Source organism: Struthio camelus, chromosome 5 (genome assembly GCF_040807025.1).
Source record: "Struthio camelus isolate bStrCam1 chromosome 5, bStrCam1.hap1, whole genome shotgun sequence".
Lineage (NCBI taxonomy): Eukaryota > Metazoa > Chordata > Aves > Struthioniformes > Struthionidae > Struthio > Struthio camelus.
The window spans coordinates 68,561,046-68,577,553 of NC_090946.1; the positions used below are offsets into that span (position 1 = coordinate 68,561,046).

General features: G+C 38.6%; 1 long non-coding RNA gene across 1 annotated transcript in view; it reads left to right on the plus strand.

The window, feature by feature from the left end:
- Window positions 1-2,411: 2,411 nt before the first annotated feature.
- LOC138067520 (uncharacterized) overlaps window positions 2,412-16,508 on the plus strand; it is a 37,071-nt gene continuing 22,974 nt past the window's right edge. Inside the window, exons 1-5 of the long non-coding RNA XR_011141641.1 lie at window positions 2,412-2,648; window positions 6,025-6,580; window positions 7,088-7,210; window positions 8,713-8,917; window positions 15,765-15,910. This is a non-coding gene — a long non-coding RNA (uncharacterized lncRNA). The remainder of the gene's footprint in view (window positions 2,649-6,024; window positions 6,581-7,087; window positions 7,211-8,712; window positions 8,918-15,764; window positions 15,911-16,508) is intronic.

Genomic DNA, 16,508 nt, shown 5'->3' on the forward strand with positions numbered 1-16,508 from the left:
GAAAATACCTGAGCGAGTGTGAAACGTGTGATGAAATATTTTACATAAGCAGCTATTTCGGAGAAGTTAGCTTGATTGTTACATTACATTAATTGAAGGTGAGAGTTGATATATAAGAGTTTGGTAAATTCCTATAGGGTGAGGTTACCTTTATTCAATCTGATAGTTCCTTTCTCCTCTTTTCTCCCATTAACTGGATGGGCAGGAGCAGCTGGTCTTTGAGCAGTGAGACCACTGAATGAATGACACACTCCTTACAGGAGGAGAAGAAAATCTCTTTTTGCATCAAAGCTGTAGGCTGGTGATGTTCTCCATAAGCTACTGCAAACCCGGTGACTACAGCAACCCTGTGATTGTTCCAGTCTGCCTCATTAGCCACAACACTCCCCTCCAAGGTGCTCTAAAACATTCCAGATGTTTAGACTTTTTTACAGTGGCTGTTCATACTCTCTTTGTCTCTGGCTTTCTCACATGAAATTTATGTAAATACCTCTGGGATCAAGGCTCTGGAAAGCCATGGACAAAATGCATTAAGATGTTCATGCTTTTGCTGCTGTAGAGGAAGGGTTCTTAGGAATTTTCTACTCTATATAATTGTAATCTACAGATATATCCATAACTTCCATGGTTTAACATTAAATAAGTATTCTAAGATATTGGGCACAGCAAATAAATATAAATACAATGTGGATCCCAGTTCTCAAATGCAGGAAAACCAAGTGCCATGTCTGGATCCTCAGATGGACAGGTGGCCATGCGAATATTGATGTTAAGCAGTTTCATACCAATCTGAAAGCTTGCTGTGAAGCAGCAAGTGTGTTCTGCTCCTGGGGGAAGGAAAATTATCTGACCTAATTGGTCACATATGAGACTTACAAATCCTTATTAGAAAAATAGACCCTGAGAATTCTTAATCCACAATTTCTACAAATTTGGTTGCATTAGGTTACAACTAGTCAGAGTCAGTTAGATATAGAAAATAGATTTACCTTGGAATACTTTTTTCACACTGGTTTAAAGTGTTTTCCCCACTCCTGAAAACGTACAGTTCTGAAGTTCACGCCATTAAAGCAAAAAGTTCAAACATCACTACAAAATATGTTTGATGATAAAATATTAAATATTCAGTAATAAAGACACAGAAATGATTACATAACTCTATAGGTTAAACATGACCCACTTAAACAAATAGCTGGGGGCTAAAAAAGAGAGTCTATAAAATCAGAATATTTATTCCCAGTGGTTTGAATGACATATGTTTAAATTAATCTCACAATCTACTAATATCTGTTTCAGGACAGTCATCTGATACCTTTTTGAATGAATCTCATCTGACAGGAGAACGATCACTCCCGGGTGATAATTCCACTGCACAGTGGGGGGTACACTAATACAACTGAACTCGGACAGATTCTTGCTGATTTTGATTTCAGTGGGATCAGGATTTGCTACGTCTCCAAAATAAGAATAATCAAACTTTGAAAAGAAAGCAAGCTATTGAGAAGCTGAGGATCTTTGTGCTCCTTGATTTCAGATACAATCACTGGTTTTCAGCATCTCTTTTAAATAAGATAGGAATAGAAGAGATGGAATAGAAGAGTATCTGGAGACTAATCCCAAGTCATTTTTTCAAGGGAAAAAGGAAGAGGAAAGGAGATAAACAATGTGGGAGCATGGGGAATTTTGGCTTAATTGGAAATTTAAAATATAATTAAAACACATTACAAGCTGATCAAATAATTCCATATATGTAAATATAATGTATCAAGCAACCTGTATATACTGGCTCTGTTTCAAGGACACATTCCTGTACATGGCTGTGCATAAGCTTCTGCTTAAGTGCTTTTCTTACAGGGGATGGTCTTAAGCTCTTATTTAAGTGCTCTCCTGAAACAGGGCCAATGTGTAACTCCATGCTGTTTTCACTCATACACTCTACCTTTGCTCACTACACTCACTTATTTCATCTTATCTCTAAGGCAACAAACTCCTTCAGGTGAGAGCTATGGCTCTACATTTATTGATATAGTACAGTCTCACTGGGCTCTGAGTTCTAAGTGAGGTTTTCTAGGTTTTCTGGTGTTTCTTCACTATGCTGTTAATACTAGTAATACAAATAACAGTTAATAAATCAATCTGTTTCTTCCAGGAATTTTGCTAGGAGGCATTAACCCCTTCTCACCATCTCCCAGGCCACACCCCTGCACTCTTTACAATGAGTGCAGCATATTTTTTATTTCTTCAACTGGCATTTGCAATCTGTCCTGACATAATTTACACATTTACACATTTTACAGAGCAAAGCACAGTCATGAAATTTAATTCCAAAAAACATAAGCATAGGAGACTCGGCACACTCGATTAGCAAAGCATATGATCGAGTTTTGCCAGTATGATATCAAAGGCACACGTTTGATTTGAATTTGTGTCAAAATGTACCTGCTGCTCTTCATTTCAAAACAGACATGTGCTGATGTGTTAGCCCACATTCACACACAGGGGGCTTTTATATGCTGCTAACTGCACGTGTAGACCAGTGTCCTTTATAAATGCACTTTTTTTCCCTTCCTTTTCTCTTATCTCAAGGCAGCTGGTCTCCACACCCTTGGGGAGAGGGAAGGCCTGTCACAGCCTGAGAGACAGAGGAGGTGAGGGCAAGAAATCACTATTCAACCTAATGAAATAAAGTTCTGACCCAGATAAAGTCATCTGGGTTCTTCCACTGATCATTGCCCTATTGAGCCACCATTCCAGTTCTATTATTTCTTTTAAATAGGGATTTAATGCTCATGAATGGAAGGTGAGTGCTTGAAAATGAAAGGTGATCACTGCAGTAAAGGACAAATCAATACAGAACCCAAGTGCTCTACTTATCCACAGGGCAAACTAAAGTGAGAGGAAATGTCTTCAAGACCCTCTCAAGCAGTTGTACTAATAGAAATGATGATTAAATTCCCATACTTATTACACCTGGACTTTAAAAAAAAAACAGTGATTAAACATTTACTAGAAAAGAAATTGGCAGCTACCTTGACTGGGCATTTTGTTGTTCATTTTCCTTTAGTGTGATTTAAAGGAAAGGAATTTGACTGAATTTTGTGAATTTTTAATTATTAAGGATAGATAGCTGCAAAGAACAGACTTGGAAGAACCAGAAAAAAAATTCTCTTGCATGCCATTTAAAATTTAGTTCTTAGAAACGCAAGGAACTGAGTACTTTTCTTGGGTTGTGGGTCACATGTGTATGAATGAGTATATTTGGAACAATAGCTGGAAAGTTATAATTTGTTCGATGGCTGTGGAAGGGGCATTTTCTCCCTAAATCTAGTTAATACTGAAGGTTGGTTGCCTGGCAAAAGTGCAAATAACATGGTAGTGAGAGAACTGCTCATGTTCACAGGTAAAACGTGTTGAATTCCATGGAAACTGTAAAAATGAAAATAGAATTTGGGCCAGGAATTTTCAGTGCAAATCTGGAACTGACATTTGGGGGTGTTGATGTCAGAGATTTTGGTTTTGGGTCATTCTCAGCAGTGGATGAAACAATGAAGGATTCACTTTGTTTGAACCTCCAACAAACCCTGATTGGCTGGAAGCAGGGACAGATAGTTAACTTCACAAAGTCAATAAATGTGGCCATCTGGGAGAATGCAAATTTAGACAAATGTGATATATGTGGGATGACACTTTTTGCTTAGAACATGCCACACCATAAAAGCATTAAAAATACATTCATATGACCCAGAGTATTTGATTAAAGCCTTTAATATACAACAAATTCAGCCCCAAGAAAACTAAAGAAGACAACTTGTACAAATTCCAGATCCAGATTCATTCAGGTTTAGTTTTCTGTCTCTTTAGCCTCTTCTCTCCAGGCATCTCTGTCTGGGTTTCCTTTCATTTCAACTAACTCTGAGTGGAATCTGTGTCAAAACCACAATCCGTTGTGCCACAACTCCTCCTTGATGTGGAAAATTGTTTTTCCTCTTTCAACTCTGTATATTTCATCCTTTCAAGCCACCAGCTTGAAAAAAAATTAAGTATATTTGCACATGGGTAACTTCTTCTGGGAGGAGTCCTAGTATGTCTAAAATGAATAAAGCTACAGAACTGGATCCTCATAGCTACAGCTAAGAGTATGCCCTTTTCACCAATGTGTGCTAACCCCGTCTGCAGGAATATCACCTTATGAAATACTTGAGCTCAGCTAGTCCCAAGCAAGAAGCAAAACAAGACTACTTCAAGTCCTTTTCCAAGTAGTAAAATACGCAGTGCTACTATCCAGCCCCTCCTGGACAGCTTGCTGCACAGTGATGTCTCTCTCTCAGTACACATGTAGAACCTCAGTTCATGCACCGTGTGTTTTGGCATGACACAAAATGTAGTGTTTTCCCTAGACTGCACTGTATCTTGAACAAGCTAACTCAGAGCTTACCGAAAGTCTACTTTAAAGCAGTGGGTGAATAAGCAGGATCTCAGCCAGTAAATGCCCCTTTTGTGTCGGCCAAAGCTGCGTCGTGTGTCCCATGGGAGGCAAAAGGGTAAAATCAAGAATCTCCTTTTCCACCCAGTGCGCACAGCTGGACAGGCATATGGTACACTATGATTTGCTGCTGGTATAAATACTTACTGCGCAGGGGATGGGATAGAAGCTGGGAAAAAAGTGTGTGCCAGAGCAGTGTATCTGTGACACAGCACCTCCTGGAGATACAGCTGAAGTGGTACAATTTATTTAGCACGCCTTTGCTTTCGGTGGAAACTGAAGGCACAACCCAGCCCTTACCTAAAGCTTTGTCATTTTTTATATGAGCCTGAATGGCTCTAATTAAAACAAACACAGGTCTTACCAGCTTCTATTTTTTGTGAAATGTTACTACTTTTTGGCAAATTACCTGACCATTTTTTATTTAACAAAATAAATTCTGGGATGAGCCTATAGCTGTTATTTATACCAAATAATTCTTCTAGCGTTAATGGAACTAGCCACATGAGTAAAACTTGTCTGACTCAGCCCTTATTTTGTGGGAGAGGAGATAAAAGATAAGAAAACAAATCAAGCTTCCCAAAGTGTGGATCAAGATTGCTGCAGAAGAAAATCTGTAGTTACTTAAAGCTGCTTATTTCTTCTGAAACAAAATGCTGCTTCATGTGCCTGGGCCTCAGATGATGCAAACCATCCTGGCTCCATTGCCATCAGTAAAATCGTTTCTGCTACTTGTGGAACTTCCCTGGCTTTGTGGTAGATGACCAGATTATAATACTGAGGGCACAGTTATGAAACCAAAATGAGATAGTAGGCTGCATGTCATTTACATATGGTGTGAAGGCCTCCTGGAAACCAGGCTATTAGCATAAAGCAGAGGACATGCCTGTTAACTGTCTGTGTTTCAAATGCTGAGACAGATGTACAAAAATGTGAAGGTTTCTGAGAAGGAGAAAAGGAGGGGGTGGGGGACTCTCCCCTTGAAAGCACAAGAGTCCAAAGTCCAATTTCCTGTAAAGTCTCTTGCGATCACATCTACTTGTGGTTAGAGAAATAAATATTCCACAGGGCTATCTGTACACTTGTTTGCTCATACTTTCTGTTCACTCTGGTCCTTTAACTGCTCTGTGCAATAAAGTACACAGTGCTAACCACTGCAGCCTACTTCATCTGCACTTCATCAGATTAACATTAGCTTGAAATCTCCAAGACAATATAAATGAGATCAATAAATAGCGCAATCAATCTCAGCTAGTTTTAACTGTCCGGAGAGAGATTTAAACAGAACTCCTCTAGACTGACGTTCCTTTACCAGCAGAAAGAACACCAAACACATTGCGCTGATGCTAACCCATGTGTTGCCCATTACGATGCTTCTTGCACTTAGCTGGCAAAGCCAATGGGAGTCTTGACTTATTATGGATGTTTTGGTATAAATGTTTACAACATTGTTGAGTGGTTGAATAAGAGAAATAGATACATACAGTTATTCCTTTCCAAATGCACCCTGCTTGCTTTTGATTTTGTTTTATCTTTCCCAGGTAATCAGGCTGGAAATAAATAATCTTTGTCCAGCTTTGAGTGCATCGCTAATGGGTGAGGAATACTGTAGTTTTCCGGGATTTGCAAAGGAAAAGGAGTAATAATCTCAAATGCTCCAAATGAAGTGAACAAACAAACACAACTCATTCCAGATATTTAACAAGGACGAACAAGGACAGCAAACTTGAAAAGCCAAAGCAACATAGCAGTCACAATTTCTGCAGATAAAAAAGACAGAATTAGTTGAAATCTATATGTTGAAAAAAAATTGAAATATAATATTGACCAAAAAAAACCAAAAGCTCTATATGGTATGGGTTTGGTGCCTGATTTCATGACTTTACACTGAAATCAAAGCTGTTGCAGCAGCCTCGCTTTAGAACAGTGATTCAAATTCCTAACATGCTCCAGAAATAAACAGGGCTGGACAATTCGGACCAGGTTTTGTTATTGCAGTTACCCAAAGACTGCAACTGGTTCACTGGGGCAGAAGACTCTTTCTCTCTTCGGCAAAACTCATAAAGAGAGCTTGGTTTTTGAAAAGCAGCAAATCAGGTAGGACATTTCTTATATCCTTCCGTTCTTTTTACCTTTCTGTGACCTCTAAGAAGTCACAGTTCTCTCACAGTCTAATCAGCGTGGGGAATTGCAGAATGAATGGGCTGGAAAATTCCTTTGAAAGGCAATAATAATATTTTTTCATATATGAATTCCAGCTTGGTTTTTAAGAGCTCAAAAAAATGAAGTCATAGTTCTTGTTTTTTTTTTTTTAATTTTTTACTCCTTCATAGATCTTTTCAATGACACTCACTTTTGCTAAGTTGTATGTCTGTTGAAGTCTTATGCTACTCCGTGTAACGTGGTTTTAGTGCGCTCTGTACTGCCCTGGGAGCTAACCCCCCTCCCCTGAAGAACTATTTCTCAGCCCCTTCATCTGTAACCTTTCTGCAAGTAAATGCTAATTGAAAAAGAAAGAACACCACTAATCTTGGAATTTAAATGCATTTAACAAAACCAATCTCAATCTAAATTGTTGTTTCACCATTCCCTTTTCCCCAACAGATGTCGAGAAACTGCAATTCCTATTAAGAACACTTGACTGTTTACTCAGCAAGAGAACTTCAGGCTCAGGCTGCATCAATCTAAATGCGTTTCAGGACGTCAGTCTTTTGAAAAGTGCAGACTGTTAGTTGGTTATTTTTAAATGTAATCTTCACATAAAAGAGTTGCTGCATTTTTCTTTTCACTTTGTCATCCCTCTCCCCCCCCCCCTTTTTTTTTTTTTTAATGATGGCATCAAACATAGATGTCCTGAATTTTTATGTCCCATTCCATTTAAGTTTCTCTCTATGGTGCTTTATTTCTTTTTTCTCCCTTCTCTTCAGCTTTGACCAAAAGGAATATTAGTGCAGATTGTGAACATTATTGCAGAAAAAAAAATACCAGAGATGTTATGTAGTAAGAGTGCCAGACATCAAAAGGATGAATATGTTTTCTTACTGAGCTTTACAGTAAAGCCCCCGTGGGCTTTGACCACAGACCTACGTAAAGTTATCTGAGCAGATAAAGGCGACTCTGTGTGGTTTTGTTGTTTTGTACCCTGGGCGTCGCTAGTTACCATGATCAGCAAAGTAGACATGTGTCTTTTCTTGTTTTTTCTTTTTTCTCTTATCACTTCACACGATCCCTCAGTTTGTAAACGCAATATTAGTATTTGCAAATACCTCCTCAAGTGATAATCACCGAAATGTAGCTTAGGCCTCAATTCTGCAATTACAGTCTGGCTGCAAACCCACACATTTGGGCTGGTTTGAACTCCAACGTTTAGTATGAGTCCTTCAAGCATGTTTGATGATGGAAGAAATTTTAATCTCTTTACTCATCAGATTTTGAAATGTGGTGGGCCAAATTCTTCACTTGTTATTGAGGGAGCTAATAAGGCTGAGAACTGCAGCCTCAGTTTTCGCAGCTGCATTGCCACAGGCAGGTCTGTGGTGGCTGAGGCAGCCTCAACTTCAAGCACACATATGGCAACCCACCAACTGCAGCTGGAGAGTCCCTGTGAAGAGTGCTTTCTTTGGCTCACGAATTCCTGCAACTATCAGGATGTTGTTGAAAAAGCCTTTGAAAAGTGTCAGATCTACAAAATGGAATAACATTTTTAGAAGGTTATATCCGTACTGTATGTTGTCAGGAACGGAAGTGCTACTTTTCTGAGGTCTTTTGAGTAGCCCCCATTTTCTTTGACAAGAGCAAGAACGTGGAAGTGCTCTGCACAGTGCAAGATCAGGCTTAACAACATGGCACTAAACCCCACTATTGCTAAATGTTGCAATGCAGAGAAAGTCAGCAAAAGCATAGAAAAATTAGGAAGGGGTTGCAGACAAAAAAAAAGCTTAAAATGTGAATGATAACAGGTGACAGATAGTTGTGTGTATGTGTGTGAGGGGTGAATGTCTGCAACTGAACTTTTGAACTTTAAAGCAGAAGCCTCCTACTTGCTCACTGCAACTGATACGGGCTGCTAGTAAATTTTGATAATACCTGGAATAAACAAAAGTGGCACACCTTGAATCTTACAGTTAACAAAGAGAATAGACACAACCACCAATTAGGAGGCTGCTCATGTGTTGTGCTTCTGCACATAGACTATTTAGATTGGGATAACAGGGGACTTTGGGTTCCAGGAAGAAGAGCTGATGCCAAAAAGAAGGGATCCTGAAAAAAAGTGATGTCAGAAAGAAGGGGACTGGGAAAGAAAAAGGTAAAGATCCTGGCTAGAGGAAAGATCCTGAAAGTGGGGGAAGATCCTGAAGATCGGAGAGCTGTGTGGAGAAGAATGCTGGGGGATGTCCAGGGACCTTGGCCAGTTAATGTCCAAGACTGGCAACTGTGAGTAGCAGCACAGCATGATCTGACTTTCTGTCTATCCTTCCCAGACCAGCCCTTATTTAGTTTGTTCCCAGTCCATTTCCGCACTGGGAAGAGAAATTGAGACACAGGGGAGGGGAGCGAGTGATTTTGTGAGTTAATCAAGGAGAGTAAAGACCTCATCTTGTTGAATGAACCCAGTATCAAGATCCACTAGGGCTTGTGGTTTATTCTATTTCACTTGTGACAGAAGGATGAAGAATGCTGAGCCGAGATTTAAAGGGTGATACTCAAATGTCATTAGCATGAAATAGTGTTTTAAAGATGGAATAGGTATTTCTTCCTAATTTGTAAGAAAAAATGCAAATATACAAGTAGAAAATCAAACAAAATATGTTTTGGTTCAGATCTCAGTAAATATCACAATACTTCAAGATAACCAGATAATAGAAGCAGGTATAAAGAAAAATGAAACAAAGACAAATGAAGTACAACGTAAAAAAAAAAATCTTTCCCTATCGCAATCTAATGGGGAGGTTTGCAGCCTTTTTTACTCTACTTGTGCATCCAGAAATCCTTGGAAACAATTCCTTGTGAGTAGAGCAGGCAGGAAACAGCTTCCAATGCACAACGCATTAGGATTTCAGCAATGATTCCATTGTGCAGAAGGAAAAATCAAATGTTGAAAAGTTTTTCATGTGTACATGGAAGTTTGTGCCCTCCAGAGAGTTCACATGGTCTCTGAAAGCTCTAGAGCAAAGTCAAGAAAACTGAACTGAAGTTTTTACATTTCTGATGCAAATTGCAATTTGAAATAAAAGTTTATTTTATGATCCCAAATCTGTTATTTAAAAATTCTTCATCACTGAAAGCATATTTAGAACTTCTTAGGAAACTCTGCAGCTATAGAATTAGCGCAGTAATCCCTGTAAAACACAAAAGAAATTAAATCTTCCCCTCTCCCCTCAAAACCCCACTCCTCACAGCAATTAGAAACATTACAAACATATCAATGGCTCATAAAGCTGTTGGATATTTCTTTCTACAGATTCACAACCCTGATCTGGACATATGGAGAACCAGCACCTTGAGTCAGTGCCAAATATATATTCACAGGTCATTTTAAATGCAGTTTCAGTGAATACAAAGGACCTGACCTCCCCCAGTACGTTGTACCTTGACACTGACAATCCTCTTGCAAACTATAGGAATAATTTTTCAGTGTTTTTAAGTTCCACTCTCAGAAATGATGAAGGCATTGAAGACCAGAATCTGAAAGGAATTTGAGATTTTCCAAATGAAACCAGTGGGAGTGAGTTAGATAACTATTTCTCTAAATCTGGTTTACTTGCAAATGAGTTATCTATTCCTATTCTATAGGATACCTACTATGAAACATAAATATGTGCCCTAATCAGTGGTCCCTACAGCATATCCATCTGCAACAGGTCCTGCAATAATCTGTCACTCAGCTGACAGTACTGGATAGCCATCTGCCATTTCAGTGCTATTTCACTTTTAAACTCTTTTTTTAATGGAAAGAAGACCGAGATAGAATTGTTTTATACTTTTTCTCCACTAGTGACCTGAAGACCAATAATGAGTAAGATGCCATACAACATAAATAAGGAGACAAGACTTGCGTATCAAGTGCCTACAAAAAGACTCCCTGCCTTTTACAGAGTCAAAGACAATAAAGGCAAATTCCTAAAGACATGCACCTATTAAAAGTGTGTGAACCCATAACATTATGAACTGTTTGCACCAGCAAAGTATCTGCATGCGTACATGAACTTTGAATTATATATACAGTTTCTCAAAACAGTTTATGCCATACAGAGAGTTTGCTAAAACTGAAATCAGGGGTTCTCCAGTCTCACTGGGTGGCTTTCTAAACTACAGCAACACAACTGATAATCCTAACAGCCACTGCAAACACAACTGTATGTGCATTAAGGGAAATCTGCTTTTGAGACATTATCATTTAGATGGCATGGTTTAAAATTTAAAAGCAACATATGGAATCATCAGCATTTCAGCAAAGTTGAAAATGTTTCTGTAAATCAGATTTCTATTTCTGATCCAAAAAAATGGCCTTGGCATCAAAGTCACATTTTTAGGAGACTTAGAACTGAACAATTCTTTCTTCCAAAATGTTAGACCCAAAGGAACTCAGGTTAGTGGTTATGTTTTGTTTTTCCTTTGACATTCAGGAATGCAGGTCTTTCCTCTTTGCTTATATTTGGTTCAGCAAACATGTTTATTGTGGTCACTGCAAGGGAACTACCTCTCTCTGTGAAGATATGGCTCATATGAGTTCCCCCTGACTCTCTTTCATAGCGTTATTGTGTAGCAGTAGAGTAAAATATCTTTTACATTCTTGTTTTGTATGAAGGATCATCATCCTCTTTAAGTTTCCAGTGCTAAAGGTCAACTTGTAGCATTTAGTTTCCTTCTCTAATACCATTTCATTTTAGCTCTGTGCTTTTCCTGGGGCTTGTGGTTGATTTCTTCATTCTGGAGTGCGAAGACCCTCAAATTCCTATCCTCTGCTCCAGCTGTGGGCTGCTGGGTAAGAAACAGCTTCTAAGGAGGGACAGTGACAGGGGCCCATTGCTGTGACGGGATGTTACATGTCAAATTCGAAGCATAGGTCTGCTGGCAAAGCTGTGTTCTCCTTGCTGCTCATAGAAGCTTGTTTCCTTTTTTACCATCCAATCTAGTCATATTCTACAGGTAATTCAGCTGTAAAATTTGCAGTAGGCTGCAGTGCCAGTGGAAACTGGTACCTGATCTTATAGGCTCTGTGGAAGTCAACTAGGCGGCAAGATTGAGAGGAAGTAAGTGCTGATTAAACTTACAGAAACCAGTAATGCATCCAGGGTGTTATTCATTGGCAAAGAATAAAAACAACAACTTCATGGCCTCATAAAGCAAACATTGGCAAACAGGAGTCATTTTTGCATCTCCAATTTAGTAATCAGAAAGTCTTAAGTTCTCTAACATGTTTGTAAAGGTCTCTGTTAGCTGAACAGGTCGGAGAGGTCAAGGAAACACATCTATTTCCATATATAAGTACCTGTTTACTTCATTAATGAGAGCCAAGACTGAGCCCTTTGCTGTCTCATACTTGTTTCCATATGAGTTACGTGGTTATTTATCTTTCTTGTCCCAAGTCACTGTCAAAAGATCTGAGTAAAATTGTTATTGCTATACCCAAACCGAGTCATGTCCCGCTGATGGAGCACAAATAAAGTGCTGCTAGTACTTCTCTGCTGATGTTTTCCATCCAGAGTGAACTGGTGTTTTTTTCAAGATTGATTTGTAGTATGCTTGCAAACAGCAATCAGAAGGAAGAAAATCTTCAGGTCAAGAGTTAAAGTTATGCTCAGCCACAGCAGTACAGAGCTAACGGGTACCAGGTAAAAAAATAATGCTAAAATTTTTAAGAAATTCTTGTTAAAAGATTTGCTGGTTTAGCTAGGAATACACACCTGTAGTCTAGATAATTATTCCAGCCATCCTAAATTCTTCATGTTGCAAACTGAGTCTGAGGATCTTTTGGGAACACTTTTTTTTGTATGGCGTTTTTCATACCCTATGCCGTGTAAAGGTCAGAAAAATCAGAGCTTTACTTCTGGTAGATAATAAGCTTTTTTAGTTCTGGGCCTTGATTCAGAAAACTATGTAAGTTTATGCTTCACTTTTATTCTTCTAGGTCTTAAGTATGTACTTAAATGCCTGAATTAGGACTCTGGAAGACTGAGCAGCAAAAAGAAAAGCAAATATTTGATTTGATTGATTTTAATTCACCTTTGGGAATGAAGATTCGGACCAGTTTGGACCCCATGTAAATATCCTTTCAGTGATAGTTATAGCACTGAATATCTACATAAATAATATTTTATAATTGTTATTGTGAGCAGTAGTAGCAATAGCAAAGTTTTTTAGTGTTTTAAAAGCAACAGCAACAAACTGTACAGCAATTTACAGCTGATTCTTACAAGGTAAATATTTGTTATTATCCTCGTTTTAAGGACGGAGAGAGTGAGAAGTGGGGGATGGATGTTTGTCTAGTGATATAGCACAAACTGCTCTGGAACCAGAATTCCTGGCTCTTGTCTTATGGTTAAAACCCACGACAGACTTTAAAGTCAATGAGCAGTTTACTGGTCATCGTGGTTTGATTGGTAAAGGATTTTATTCTTGCCTTGGCCTCTGGCTAGCCCAGAGATTTCTGGGAAGTCATTTCAGATTGTTGAAAGTAGAGTTTTAGCCCCTTGGTGAATCAAAATAAAACCAAGAAGAAACAAACCAAAAAAATAATGAACATGACGAACTTGCACCAAAGATGAAACATTTGTGAGAATTGATGTGCTTTTAAGAAACATTTGATTTATTTTAAACAGTTTCAAGTTTAAGTTCAAGTTTAATAGTCTTTTCACATTTTAAAAATGCAGTCAGTTCTGCAAGGTGTTTATCCTCTCTATTCTTTACCTTTCCTATCAGGGTATGTACCCCTCGCAGAAATACTGGACAGCTTGTTCCTTATGCCAAATTAAGGCCCTATATGTCATATTAGGGAGCGTTTACTCTAAGGAATGTCTACATCTTTTTTTGGATGAACTATTCATTTACTTGTGCAAATAAAATATTCAGTGGTTCAGAATTCCTAACCTGTTTCTTTAAGGCACAGCCACAATTGTGGGTAGAAGGTCATATTGCAGTGAAAAATACTGCTAATTACCATTTATTATTATCCACTATTATTGCCATTTATATCTCACTATTTTTAACTTGCTCATAAAATTTCTCTTCCTATAACTTAGGCCAGATTGTATGATAATAAGTGAATAAATAATGCTAGTGCTTTCCTATCCTGTTTCTTTTTTTTTTTTTTTGTGAAACCAGATTTCTATTTCTAGATGTGAATCGTCACTTTGTATTACCTACCCCTCCCCAAAACACAGCTATAATTTTGTAGACATTGCTAAGTATCTGAGGTGAATGTTTGGTAAAATTCTGTAGGCATGTGACAAACAAATAAATATGTAAACAGAGTAAATAAAAATACAATACATTCTGCAGATTTTGCCAGGATTCTGGGAACATTTTCTACTGACCTGAAAAAGATACTTTTTTTTTCTCATGTGCTGTTTTCTGTATGTTGTGTCACACAAAGCATATTCTGTACAATCTGTGAAGCCTCACATTAGACACAGTGAAGTTAAGTGAATTTTAGGAGGATTATTTATTATATTGCAAATCATAGCCTAGCATAGTGTATTTTTTCACTGAAATATGTTTTTAGCACTTTGGAAATCCCTTTGCATGCATCTGAGTCGATTAATTTCTCTGCAAGCATACGTGCTACTCAATATACTTGTTATGTGCTTGTAGCTCTCGGTGCGTAATGAGACATTTTTGCTGTTGCTGATAATTCTGTAGATTCCATTGTACCCAAACATATGGTGTCAGTTGTTTGAAGGCTTTAGAAACCCTCGGGTTGGCTGTGATGTAAAAATCCCCATAGAAAACTTCGGACTTCCAGAATCAGAGTTTAGACTTCGCATGCTCACTTACAAACTGGGGAGTTTTAAAAACAAACGGGCCCTTGTAGATAATTTAACATTAATGGCCCGAGTCAACAAGAACTGCAAAACATTCAGCCCCCAGGAAGAGCTATACAAAATCTGAGAGGTGCTTCCACAGGGCATGAGCCAGATGGAAATACGTATAAACAGCATTTTATCAGCTTTCGGTGTGTATTAAATTGGTGCTATTAAAGGACAATTTTTAAATACTTTAATAAGGAAAAATGATGATCTGCCTTCTCTCTGTGGTCCTAATCCAAAGCCAGCAGCAGCCAATCGAAAGACTCCATTGATTTTGATGAGTTTTCTATTGAGCCTTATGTCTGCAAGCTGGATACGAGGCAGCTGCAGGGAATTGGGAGGCCCCGTTTAAGCAGATGCTCCCGGCTTCCCTTGAACCCGTGGAAGTTGCTGCAGGTCCGTTGCAGCGCGTGCATCTGGGGTGAAATCACGACTCCACTGCAGTCGGTAGGAGTTTTGCTATGGACTAGGGGTGGAGTTCAAATTTCACCACTGGTGTGAGCAGTCCAGTTTGTTTCATTTTCTCTTCTGGATGTTAAATATCCCTGACAGGAGTAATCTGCTTGAATTGTCTCAGTAGGCCTGTAAGCAGCACAGTTTGGCTATTATTTGTCTGTAGCCTTGTTGCTTGATTTGAAGCATAAATACATACTTTAAATATTCAGAAGCTTGGTACAAAGGATAAATATTTCTTCCAAATGTGTTGTTGCCATTTTATTTTCTAAATTTCCGTAATGTAAATAATGCAGATGGACCAATTTCATTTTAAATACTATATGCAAATGGAACATTTGCTTTGGCATTGTAGCTGCCTAATAAAACAGGTACTGGTCAAAGGCCACAAGTTAAGTGAAAAAAGATCATTTTCTCTGAAATACCACAGCCATAAACAGTGCTTCATCAAGGCTAAGTTAGGCTGCAATATGATTTGTTAAACATGACTAACTACTGGTAGTATTGAACAAAATAGGAATAGCATTTCTTCAGTCCTTCTAATACATTACTTTGATCCACTGTGGTAAAGATTTTTTAGGGAAAACAAGTACATTCGTGGGGTCTTCTGTTTAATTTAACAAACCAGTGGGCCTCAACTTATTTTTATTCGTTATGTGTATTGCTTGTGTATTTAAGGCAGCAGTGTTCAGAGGTTCCAGTTGTAACTAGGTCCCATTGTTCGGGATGCAACACGAACACGGAGTTAATCAACTGAACAACTTGCGACAATTCGTAACTATGGCCATTGTGTATTGCAGGAATACAAAAACAGGTGCAGCAAAGGAGTGTGTGGCCAGTGGAAAATTATTCCCATCTTTTTCTGTCTGTGAGAAGGCTACTTAAAGCTCTTGGATATGCATCAGCCAGCTGCTGCCTGAGGAACAGAAGTCCAATATGCAGTAAGGTGAAAAATTTAACCTGACTGTTCAGCCCACATGTAGGTAGGTAAACATGGGTAGATAAAATGGGGAAGGAAAGAAGCTTTTAGCCCTTAGCTAAATCCCCTTGAATTGCTCAAGGCCAGCTCACAAATGTTCTAACTCTTAGGGGTTATGCCTGGAATAATGTCTCTTTGGTGATGGCCAGATATTTTTTCCTTTTAACACCTTTCCACCTGCAGTCCATTCTAGCATCAATGCCAAGGGCATTTCCAGCCAATATGGTTACAAAGCTGTTTTCTGTGGGCTGCTGGACCAGCGCTAGAGTCATCTGTGCCTGAGGACTGATCTTTAGTCACACATAGGCAGCTCCTGTCCTCATAACTCTGAGTCCAAAAGAGCAAATTCCATCCAGTGTTTCCCAAAATACAAGAGAAGAATGCTTCCTCCTTTGAAGCTGCTGTGGAGGAAGTGGAAATGAACCTTTCTTTCTTTCTTCTCTATATCTTAGCCAAAGCTCAAAAGGTTAAGGATATCCGGGTAAAGCATTCAGACAACCAGAAATGTTCGTCGCTTATACACATACCTTTAGTAGAAAATAGTTTATTCGAGGGGAAGTTTTTA